General features: G+C 42.7%; 1 protein-coding gene across 1 annotated transcript in view; it reads right to left on the bottom strand.

Annotated features, from left to right (window-relative positions):
• Positions 1-13,111, bottom strand: part of GLIS1 (GLIS family zinc finger 1) — a 177,966-nt gene that overhangs the window by 51,211 nt on the left and 113,644 nt on the right.

Below are 13,111 nucleotides of genomic sequence, written 5' to 3' on the forward strand. Positions count from 1 at the left end.
GTTAGAAATATCAGGCTGGCCACCATGCCATTCAGATTCCCATCTTTTATTTGTATCAAGTTTTCTGCTTTTAATTAAATATTGAATATCAGGCTGGTTATTTGAGATAGCATCAAAATTGTAGCTGCACCTCAACACTGTTTGGTGACTGCCACATTCAGTGTGATGCAGGAATTTACACAATTAGAGGGAAGAGAAGATGCACTGAAGAAAGGTCTCTTTCCATTTCACCTCTAGAGGGAGGAGCTTCAGAGCACTAAGCACACACAGTTTCATGTTTTCAAACAATGCTGTTGTACCTTCAGCAGCCAGCAAAGCCATCCCATCACTGCCCTCCCTGCCCAGTGTGGCACAGCAGCCACACCCAGCACTGAATGGTGCTCAACATGGAATTTTCTCTTGAGCAAACAGAGCTTGGATGAGCTGCACTGCACTAAAGTCAACTGTATTTGTCACATACGCAGAGATGACAAATCCACTGTAGGTGTGTTCAGCAGGTGTCACCTCACCTCAGGGCCCAGTGTCACAAAGCAGGCACTTTGGTACCAATACTGACTTCTTGCCCCTGTTTTCACCCTTTTTTTACTCATTCTTCCATTGTTTTGCATGCCTTCAGCTCAGTCATGGCAAGTGTTTGCAGAGTCATGCTGTGAACCAGACCAGTGACGTTCCCAGAGTAAAAACCAGAGAACATCAATTTTAATCATGTCTGTTCAACTCAAACTGTGGATCCCATAAGACAAATAATGGAAAAAAGGGACAGCAACATTCAAACCCTGGTTATTTATTCATATAAATAGCCAGGGAAAACTTTTTAAGCCCTGCTGACAGCCCATGCACTGTGAAACTGTGTTTGGAGTAGCAGTGGCCTAATCCAGCCAAGGTTGCAGGGTGCTAATCAAAAGCACAGGGAATCACTTCCCAATCTCTTAAATAAACACCAATTATAGAGCAAAACTGCAACCTGCTTAACACTCTGATCCCTGCTCAGCTCTCTAGGATCTCTCTTTTCCTACCCTAAACCACCAGAAGTCTGCATGCCCTGCAGTGTTCCACAGACAGTGCTCCTGACCTGTGCCTTGATGAATCTCAGACCTGTCGAAATTAGACTCGACACAAATATAAGTGATTGTTATTTTTACAATTAATTTTCAAGACCTTACATTTTCACAGTTACACAGACATTAGGCTCCCCATCTTCTAGCAAGCATAGATGAGAAACTTCTGCTAAATTAAAAAAAAAGACCTGGTAATATTTATCATTCCATACAGTAACACAGAGAGAGAATCATGTTCTCTCAGTGAAATCCTCCTGTGGCTACAGAGATCAAGACTGCTAAGAAACTTCACATCCCTCCCTTATTTTAAAAGAGTGAACTAGTTCTGGATTACCCACACCAGAATTCCTCATGTCTTAAATCTCAAAGGTGTAAGCTTAGCCACTGGGCAATCTTGACTCTGTAAGCAGAATTCTGTGCCATTTAATTTCTTTGATTTTAAAACAATAATTTCTCATCACTCTCATTCCCTCTACACTCCCTCAACCCCTGGGCAATGACAGCCACAGCCACACAATGCCCATTCTGTCTCACTTGTCTGCTTTTCTCTGCCTCTCCAGCGCTGCCCGACCCTCCCTCCTGGAGCAGCTTCCTCCCAGAGAGACCAGAGGAGCTGGGAGGTGGCACAGAAATGGTGCAGAGCACAGGGTGCTCTGTGAGAATGGTTCTGACTCCTCATTTCACCTCCCACAGTGCTGAGCTGCACCAAGTTCCATGTTCTCCCCGGTGCCTCAGTCCACACAACCTCCCTGCAGCAGCAGTCCCTGAGTGGAACAAACTGCACACACTCAGATATTCCCCAGTGCATCTACAGAGACCACTCCATCTGTAATTTATTATTTAAATAAATTTATTATTTATTCAAGGAAAGCCTCTCTAAGGCCAGCCATGCAGATTAGGAGGTGAACCCCTACACACCCAATCTGCAGAGTGAATCTGATCGCACACAGCACAGGACACTTGCAGGGGAGGGCAAAAGACTGTCAGGGTTCTGCCAAGAGAAACAGATATGGCAGCAGAGTGATTTGTCCACTTGATTTCCTCAAGAACTGTGACCACACACAGGCTGAAAATTCCTGTGCTTGGTCTTTTTGGTCTGCACCTATGTAGCCAAACCTTTTCTATTAAAAAAAGTCTTTGGAGTTGTATTCCCCAGAGTGCAACAGAAGTCGTGAATTAGGCAAGACAAATCTCGAAAGAGTGAGAGCAGTCAGGGTGGGAGGTACAGGAAGTTTTGTGCTTCATGAGGCTACAAATACCCAGCAAAAGCACCTTTTGGATGGTAAAATTCATTTTTTCTGCGTACAAGGAGGAAGACTTAGATCTGACACTTTTGTGACATTCCACACAAACAACTCAAGTCTGAAACAGATTTACTTAGCAAGCTTGAGCTCCCAAGTCCCCACTAAGTGATGAACATAAACCAGCTTTTCACCAGGTCCAGAAAAAAACCTAGAAGGTCCCACCTGCTGAATTCATAAAATACCAATCTCCCCTCCTCTCACATCACCACAGTATGGATGCAAGATATTACAGAAGCATTCTGAATGTTTTCAGAAGTGTATTTTGTCAAGAAAGATACCATTTCACATTGGCTTAGATACTGAAAATCAACTTAACCAGCCGAAACATTTTGCTTGTTCAGACATTTCTTCTCTAAGTGAAACATCAACCTGCTCAAGGCCAAGTTCTCAAACATAATCAAGGATCATCTGCAAACCTAGGCACATATTCAGCATATTTTTACTTAACAGAATTAAGTAAAGCTAGTTTAAAAATGTGAACTGGTTTGCCAAAAATAAACACAGGTATTTTTGTGGTACTTTCACTGTAAAACTAGAATTCAAAAGCTCAGAGCATGTAACTCCAAGCTGCAGAATTACACACACATGGGAATGCAGGATGGAGCTGAAACACTCAGGGAAGGGCTGGACAAGCAATCAGAATTAAGTCTCCCAATGTTCACCCAAACACCATGATCATGATTTGTAAAGCCTGAATTCCTCCCTGCAGCATCAGTGCTGAACAGAATAAAATGTGTATCCATGGCTGGGATTTAAAATCAGAAGCTTTGATACAGCAATGGCTTAAGCTGCAACTGTAAAATCACTTTCATTCCTACCTGTGTTCTCCAGAGGACAAAGGCAGTACCTGAAAATCTGATCCACAGGATCTCTGGTGTCTTTTGCAAGAGCAGATGCATTAAATAGAACAGCCTGGCCCTAATCACAATCAGCCCTGCCATACAGGTCTGCATTATTAACTGCTTCCTTTTATCCTGCCTGTATTTCTGTTTCAGCTGTGTTTTAGAAGGCTGGAAAGCTGCACTGGGATTATCCAGGCTGAAAGATACTATACACTGTAGGTACAATTCCTCAGTATGCACAGTAGCCATTATTTAAACATGAATTTCTTAACTAGTTTTAATTCTTTTTAATACTCAAAGGCACCAGTAGATGTTTAAAGCTGTTTGGGGGCTAGAGAGTCCTAAAAAAGGGAAAAAGAGCTTCTGAAACAATTAGATTTCTATTTCACTCGTCACTCTTTTGCAATCTGAAAACAGGCCTGTCAATAAACCAAATGCAGTTTAAATAAGGAAAGCAGTATGCTCTCAGCCTGGAACCCTCTGTGCCAAATTACGGCTTGCAGTAAAGTTTTATGAGCAAGTTATAAACCCCTGAAAAATGGAGCTTGCAGCAGAAACACTGGAAGAGCTATCACTGCAGCAGCCCTAACATGCTGCTTTGCCCTTGCCTGGTGAAGTCCAGCTTCATCCCCTCCTCCTCCTCCTCAGCATCACTCTGGCTTCCCAGAGGGACTTGTGGAATCACTGAAATGGCTGCAGCTCCCACCTCCACCTCTGGGCACTGGAACTCTTGTGTTATCCATGTGTGTCCTTCCCCTGCTCTGATTTCTGTGCTCACCCTCAGGGAACACCTCTGTCCCTCTCAGACCTGTGCTTTACCCTGTGCTGTCCCTCTGTCCCTCTCAGACCTGTGCTTTTCCCTGTGCTTTACCCTGTGCTCTCCCTCTCAGACCTGTGCTTTTCCCTGTGTTCTCCACCTTGGCAGCAGAAATGTCCTTCCCTGTCACTGCTCACAGGGTGACTGTGAACGACCATCTGCAGTGAAGGAAATTCAGAGGAGGCAGAAAATTCTGGAAAGAAGAAAATTATAACAGAGAATAACCAAGTAACAGATGAGTGCTCATGATGTGATTAAATTGGCTGTTTCATGAACTTGGCAATATAAAAGCTATAATGGGAATACACTAAATTTGCCCAGGATTTTCACCTGAGGTGAACAGAGAACCTTGTCATCACAGAAAAGTGGGAAAAGGTTCCTAGCCACAGAACAGAATTTCAACAGTAACTCAATTTCTTCACAGGCTAATCCCTACTTACATGGCCTGTCTGGAAATACCTCTGCACTGACCAAAATCAAAGATGGGCTCCAGGGCAACAGCACATCCTGGTGAGGAGAAAATGTGCAGGTTTAAAGGCAGCTGGAACTGCTGATATGACTGACAAGTACAGTTGGGTTTGTTAGCTCATGTATTGACACCGAGATGGATGAAAACCATCTCAGACAAAGTGATGTACTATTAACCAAAAAACCTTCAAAGCCTGGAAAAATGTATTTAATGGGGAAAAAGGAACACTGGTCACATAAATAATTCTCCTCAGTGATATCTTACATTCATTGTGAAAACTGACATTTTTAGTGCCTGAAATGGTGTGATTTCTCTTTTCCACCCCTGATTTAAAATTACATTTTCCCAAATCAGAAAATGCTTATATTTTTAGATTTTTCTACATGTTTGTAAAAGGATTTCCACAAATTTTTAAATATTCTGTTTGCCCTTCCTATTTTCCTCTTCCATATTTTTCTTCTTATCATGTGTTGCTTCTCCTTTTCCTTCTTTCATTACTGATACAGGAGGGAGGAGAGAAAACAATACAAAGCTGTATATTTCACTGGGCAATAAGGACATTCTTTGTTCAGGAAATGCTGAAGTTTTTCATGAAGCATACCTTGACTCTTTTGCCAACTCCATTCTGTGACCTTTTTTTTCACTGAATACAGACTTTCTACAACATCGCCTTGCTCTCATCAGGCTCAAACAGCAGGTTGGGAGCATCTTCCACACCCTTTCTTTACTTTTCCTATTACGTCACCACAATGAGCTGGTTTTAGTCCCTCACATTGTTCTGGATATTTAACTTAAGTGAAAACCAAACACAATTAATGGATTAATACCAACTGTCATGACTGTGCTTGGAAACCTGTTTGACAAAAGTGCAGTCACTGTTGTGAAGAACTCCCTCCTTGCAGACTCCTGTGCTCTCTCCCAGCACACACAGTGGGAGCTGTGTGTGGAACAGCCTGTGAGAGCACTCCTGATTTTCTCATTGTCTCAGTACATCCTCCATGATTTAATTACAGATTTTGGCTCTACTTTGATTTCAGTTTATACTAATGATATTTGATTGACAGTAACTTAAGAAAAATCACAAACTTATGTTAAATTACTAGATTATTTATGTATTTTCTGCTGTACTGGTAACAATGACTTCAATGAAACATATGGAACAAATAATGAGATATTTAGAAATCAGGAGTTTATAAGAAACTGGAAACAATTTGATATAAACCATTTAAAAACTATATTGTGCTTCATTAAAAAAGATATATATTTACCTAGTCTGTCTGGTACTACAGGAAACAAATAAGAGAGAAGTACTTGCAACTGTAATTGAAGTGACAACATATTTCATGGTAGCTGGAGATTTCAACTATCTCTAAAAACTGGATTCACTTTAAAACTACACAGTCTCCTCACATCACTGTCCAACTTCAAAACACATATAACATTAAGAAGAGTGGTAGTGTATTCCCCATGCCAGGGAAGTACTTTACAGTACTGAGGCACAGTTGATTTTGATTATCCCGTTGTTAACTGTCACCCTTTAGGCACAGCTGCACAGCCCCAGGCCATCATTCCTTAGGGGAGTGAGGGAACCCTGGGTCAGTGGGATGCAGGCTGGGGCTGGCAGTGCTGCCCAGGCACTTGTGGGGCAGGTGGGGATGTGACCTGTCCCTGCATCTCACCCTGTCCGGTGGCCTTCTCAGAGCTCCACCGCTCCACCAGCACTGAGCTCCTGTGCTAAAACTGTCCACAAAACAAACCATTCCAACCTCCTCAACAATGTCCTGTCCCCAGGGTCCCAAAGCCAGAGATCACCAAGCACATGCTAACAGCAAACATGGGAGAAAGCCAATGGCAATTAAAGAGAGCCCTGAGGTGCAGTGGCAGAGGAGTGATTAACACACTGCCAGGCACTAATTAAGGTGAAGTAATAATATGTTGGCAAGTCACATAATTAATAAATAGCTTGGTATAAATACAAAGTATTAAAAAGCAGTTTATGTGCACTGTCATTTTTAATCATCAGATTTATGAACAATTATGAGTAACGATGCCCCACAACACTGTGGAGTAACAATAGAGCTGTGGTCCAGGCAAAGCAAAAGCAGCCATTTGTTAGTCCTGGCTGCTAGAGAGGTCCATAGCTCCTCCTACAAATCAGATTTGCCTTAAGTACCATCTCCAGCTCCCATTGCAATCCAATGCAAAGCACACCTAATAGGTATCAAGGATGTGATTTCCACACCAGAGCAGTTTCAGTGCCACTTACAACCCCACTAGCAAAGCTGGTGTAGAACTGGTCACTGTAATTCTCTGGACCTTTTGCCAGCCAGTGCATAAAGCCCCTCCCCTGTTATTCTTATATCTGACCTTCATTTGTAGCAGTTTTTCTTCCAGGAAGGCTGGGAGGAACAGCATTGACAGAAAGGCTTCATATTATGTATTCCTGTGAGAAGACAAACCTTGCTGCTGGGTAGCTGGGAGGGAGTATTTGGTATCACTCCACAAATTATCTGATACTATGAAAAAATCCAATTGCAGTTAAACAGCCTTGAAGAGGGACTGCAATGAGTAGTTCAAGACCCCAAATTGCATGAGAGCTTTAAGCCCCCAGCAGGATTTCTAGCACCACCTGTACCAGCACTGTGAGCCTGCCCTGGGAGCAGCCCTGGGAAGGCACCTCAGGCTCTGTGTCCTGCCCTGCCAAGCCTGAGCAGAAATAAACTCAGTATTTATGACATGGGCCTAGCTCCTGGCTCCATGAACACAAGGTGCATTCCACTCTAATTATTCCTAATTGCCATGACCTAATGTGTAAATATTTGCAAGCACGAATGTAAAAGTGCTTCCATACCATTGTAGGCCCCGTTCCCAGCTGTGAGGAGCCTCGGCCTTCTCCAGGCACAGCTCCTCAGCTGACCTGGGGCCTTTGAAGTGAGGGCCTGTCTTGTGTTGTTGAGGTTTTCAAAAGATAATTGAATGGGAACTAATGTAGTTCTGATGCCCCAATTTGCACACATCATAAATCTTTCTTTTATCCATTTGTTATTGTTTTCCACAGCTGCTGGATGGCTATCATTGTGGAGTGTGGACCCCACCTACCCTAAATCTTCCTTTGCCCTGTCCTGACTGCTCCCCTGGCACTTAATATTCTGTCTGTTCTCCATCCTGCTTGCACTGTTCTGATTCCAAGGTATTGGAGAACTTCATTTGGCACAACAAGACCAGCTGGCTGCAGAGCAGACATGACCCAAGTGTGTTCTTCTCAAATTAGTCCCTTTTCTTGGTAGAGCCAAACCTGCAGAGAGAGTCAGAGACAAATTCCAGGGTGGTCAGGGAGGGAGCTGAGCAGTGGGTGGCACTGGGAACAACCAAGACTTTGGCTGCCAATTCCACAAATTACACAGGATGGTTCTGGAGGCAGCCATCCCAGGGCCAAAAAGCAGACAATCTTAAGGTTACCCTGAAATGCTGCAATCAAGTTTTCCATGTCCATCAGCCCTACACCTCAGGTGGGCATGCCAGGGCAGTCTGGCAGCAGGAATCCCTGTCTGCACAGGTTGGATTTACTGGCTGCACCGAGTGCCATCAGGCACTCCTGAAGCTGGAATGGTTCTCAGCCTCTTCCACTTGGACCAGTAAATGGGAGCAGCTGAGACACTGCATGCACACAGTGCTGTAACTCACTACCAACTCCCCTGAGGCATCTTGGGCCATAATTTATACAGCTCTGAGTGCTTTTATATTATATAGAACTGAGAGCTCGAATGAAAACCAAACAAAATGAAACAAAGCAAATGCAGACAATGAATAGCCTGAGAAATTAAAATAGCCTCAAAACTTGAAGAACCCAAACTGTCCCCCTAAATGACTCACACTAAAGATGCTTCATTTATTAAGTTAGAAGAATTGTAAAAATAAGGACAGATTTAAAGAAAGAGCAAGCTCTCGGGAGTTTCATAGGTTACAGTTTTTCTTTTAATTCTAATCTCTTGATCCAAATTACACTGCAAAGCCATGTAGCTGCCCCTAAGGCAGGGCCTTCCAGCTGCTGCAGACAGGGCAGCCTGCTCCTCCTTCCTTCCTTTGAGCACAGGGAAGGTTGCACACAGGACTGGGCACCAGCCCCACCTAACAATCTGCTTTTTCCTTTTCCATCCCCCAAGAAAAAAAACCTCTCCCCCAAAACCTGGCATGGAGCATGTCCCACACCAGGCCTTGCTAAGGGGCTGAGGAAGAAGAAGGTGAGACAGGATAGGCTTCAGAGCTGAGCATGACAACAGCCGGAGTCATTCTCACTGAATCCTCTCCCTGTCCACTCCCATCATGCAGAGCTCACAAGGTTTTGGCAAAGTTGAAATAATTTTTAATGAACAGTAATAGCAAACATGAATTAGTCTAATAAGGCAAGATTATACACATAGAGTCATTCATACTTGTCACAGAGAATACAATGCACACACTCTCCTCTCAGTCTCTATCCATGCCATTTTCCCCAGCGTTTTTCTGCAAGCTGAATGGAAGTTTCCTTCTGGGACTAGCAGTCCTCAGCAAACTCTGGGTAATAAATAATGATAAATAAATTGCAAAAGCCCTGGAGCAGCCTGTTTAGTCATCTCATTAAGTGTTACCAACACTTTCACAGTGTTGGACAGGCCTTAGTCATTCCCCCATTCCTGTAAAAGACATGGTTTTCTCATCAATAACCCTCTGCAAGAGGACTGGAAAGGAATTGCTATGAACAGAGCAAGGAGCTCCTCCCTGCCCTCTCCCACTGCAGGACAGCACCTAAAGGCTGTTCTGCACTTCTGCCTTTTCTCCTGTTGATTTTAACTGCAGGACAACATTTAACCATTTCTCATTATCAGTCTGCTCCCACATCAGCAGAAGTAGCTGGAGCTCTGTCTTTGGTGTGAGAACGGCATGAGGAGATGCTGTGTATGAACTGGTGAGGCACTACAATTTGCTTTAAAAAGGAGCAAAAGCTTTTTTCCTTTTATGAAAAACAAAGGGGATATCATAACGACAAGGTAAAAAATAAAGCAAGCAGTAGCCCTCAAGAGTTTAAGTTTCCAGGTGCTTTGAAGATAAGTTTCTAAACTGCTTTTTGAATTTTAGAGATTGAGGCACATGATTGTGCTGTATCTGACCAGAAGTGTTAATCAGAAAGACCAGCGACAGCCTATCACAATGGCAGTAAGTACATAAATATTATTTGACATACTTTTTCAATAACCTTATATGTGCCTTTTAACAAGCCTCCATAACACAGAGAACATATGAGCCCTGCTAGTATATACTGAACAGCAAGGTAGTTAAGAATATATTGCATTTATAAACTATGCACAACTTTATGAGTCTCTAGCTATAATTTCATCATAGCACAGTAATTGGAAAGTCTGCATAATTCTGGAAGGATATGTGTTTTAGTTAAAAGAACACTATTATTGCTAATTGGATACCAAGCTTACATTGTAAATCAGAGCAAAGTATGGGCTCCTAATTACAAACTTTTCTGAAACAAGCACTGTATGTCTTTACATTATTTTTGGCTAACAAGTGACTTAAATAATCTTAGTGTTACAAAGTCCATAAATCTTTTCTTTAGCTGTGGCTGATGAAACGTTACAGGATAAGAATGTGTGTTCCCAAGGTAAATATCTGGCTTGGCAGCCTCATCTCCTACAGTGAATCAAGGTAAAGGAGTATGTAAGTGACTAGCACTGGCACAGCCCCAAGCAGAAAAGGTAAGAAGTAAAAAGCTGGTATTAACTTATGTAGCATGTTGCAGCTTAACACATTTTAAACAGGCTGGGATCACTCTCTGGCATCTGGAGCTAAAAACTTACAGCCGTGTTCTTATGTGGAATGAACTTGTGTATTAGAGTTTTACAACACCAGCAACAAGCTTTTATGAACTTGTTAAGGTCCTGAATCCAGAGCTGTTATGCAAGGCTCTTTTTAAAATTATTTTTTCCAAACAGCTTTTCCTCCGCATGCCTTGATCGGCTCTCGGCGCACCTGTGGCAGCAGAGACAGCCCTGGCTGCTGAGGGACAGACACCCCAGGAATAAATATGGGACATGATGCTCTGGGAGTTCTGCTGGGCTGACAGGAGCTCCTAAAGCCTCCTCCTGTGAGAATCCAGGAGAGAAGAAAACCCTGAAGAGAAGTTACGATGTGCATGGGGCAGGCCATACACCCCAAGCCTGCAGCCAAAGTGCAGGGAAGATGGTTCATTATTCAGGTAATGATCAGAACACACTGGTTTGTTTAGCATGGCCCCAAAGATTTGCTGTCCATGTCAGTTATAGACAGAGTGAAAAGCCTCCTGCATTAAAAGGCATGAGAAGGAGGCAACTTTAGAAACTGGACCTCTTGGAACACGGAATGTGGCCTAGGAAGATGAACAATTCCAAGTCTGATGTCTACCTTTCATTCTCTCCCCGCTGAAAGGAAAATTCATGCCTATTTTCAAAGTCTATTGCGAAGATATTAACGTACTACAAATCTCTAGAAATAATTTTTATTTTTCCTTTTGATTCTCTACCTGTTTATTAAAGAAAAATGCAATGTAGACTTAGGCATAGTGATGTTGTTCAAATGTCAGCCTGCACAGAATCAAGACAGAGGCCATGTGTTCCAGATTTAAAAGCTGTATTCACTTTGTGCTACACCATTCAGCAAGGACATGCTGTCAGATGAGCCTCCTAATCTGTTCAGCATGTTTCCACCTCTTCTTCTTCAGGGAACAGTTGTGGCACATCTCACCAGGCTACTAAGTAATGGTGGTGTCTTTACAACCAGCTGGAAAAGACATCTTTAATAGTCCCAGATAACCTATGGATCTCATCTAGGCTGAAAAAGTCCCCAGGGTCTTGGAGTTCAGCAGCTCTGCAGGGTGTATGTATCTAACCTTTCATCCTGGCCAGGTTATTAAAGTGAGTTCAGTGAACTTGATTCCAGAAGAAAAAACAGAAGCAGCATGCTTGCACTGTTACAGATGAATAAGTATGGCTAAGTCCTGTTTTATGACCACCGTAATTCCTTTTCCATAAATTCCCTAACCTCAAATCACAACTTTGAATGCCTCTGACAAACAAGACTTGTCTGCATGGAAGCAGAACACTGCAGGCTCCACTTGGCTTGTGCCTATTTGTTAATGCAGGACCTGAAAATTATTTCTGTCACAAATTCAACCACAATCTTCTCCAAGCAGGCTTAACCTAAGCTCAGTCTTGCAGTGCAGATGACTCAAAATGTGTGATTAGAGGCACAGTGCTACAGGCACACTGGCCATAGAAGCAGGCTTGGAGCTTTCTCACCACCACCACACCACAGCACAGCTTTACCCAAAAACCTACATGTCTAGGATGGTCAGACATGAAAGACAGACAAAACCACACTGCACTGCCAGAAAGAGAGACTTCAAATTATTTTCTCTGTGTTGATTTGATCACTTTGTTCAGGCTCAAGCCTTTAATATCTAGAATCAACCTTTTAGACACTCTTGATAACTGAAGATAGCAGGACAGTATTTCTCCTGGAACAACTAGATTAAGTACTACAGTGTGGGAAAAGATCCTTTGTGAAGCTTTTCCTCAGTGTCAGGTTGGCAGGTGTTTCTCATTGGCCAGAAGAACTGGGAATTATTCTGGAACAGGAAACAAGTCCTTTGAGACAAGACGAAAATGTCCACTGGAAAGTTTAAACAGGAAAGGTACAGCAAGCCTTAGACTGAATCATTAGAGTGTGATTGTAAAAGAAGAGAAAAGAGGGACAAAGTCAGATGTGGACATCTAGAACACACAGCAGGACATGACTCATTGTCTTCTGGACAACTTTACTCTTAATCAGAGTCTCCAAAGAGAATTCACCAACTCAAGTAAGAACACATTCCTATGAAGCTGAGCACAACATGTGCTCCTCATAACCTACAGCAACCCAGGAGGGAGCAGGCACACAGGAATGAGGGCAAGCACACACAGTTCAAACCTCACTGGAAGGCAATCTGCATCCACCTCACATCCGTGTGCCACCTCACGGGCACATGGAAATGATCTGTGAGAAGTTCTCCGCTCAGCAGCAGAGGGCAGATTTACTGTACCTGGCAAATACCTTTCTCCACAGAATTTGTTGTATTAATCAGACAGCCACAGACTGCACCTTGCAGACTCCACCTGCAGTGAATATTTTGAAACTTGCAGGTAATTTCATTTTATGTTTTTATTTTTGTTCTGCTATTCTAAAAATTTTTATGTTTTTGTTTAAGTTCGCTTGAAGTGAGGCATTAATTTCAACTGAAAGTAGACCAAATTCTTCACCTAAATCCTAATTTAAACACCTTTAGAAGTAGTCTGTTTTTATAGGTGCTCAGCACTTTGAACCTCTGAAAAAAACTGAGGTATTCTTCATCAGACACCACTTATCTCTTTAACCAAACTGTATTTCTGCCAACTTGGAATACTTTATTTTCAAGTAAAAATCTGTCCTCTCTATCCTTTGTGCTGACACTTGGTTCAGTCACTGATTCTTTCTTAACAGTTTTTTGGAGGCACAAATATTAAAATGTTCCTTTTGAAATAAACATGTTCCTTTTCTTACAGACCACCTGAGCACAGCAG

This window comes from Melozone crissalis, unplaced genomic scaffold (assembly GCF_028551555.1).
Source record: "Melozone crissalis strain CALT ecotype California unplaced genomic scaffold, PUWL_Pcris_2 ptg000045l_1, whole genome shotgun sequence".
Classification (NCBI taxonomy): domain Eukaryota; kingdom Metazoa; phylum Chordata; class Aves; order Passeriformes; family Passerellidae; genus Melozone; species Melozone crissalis.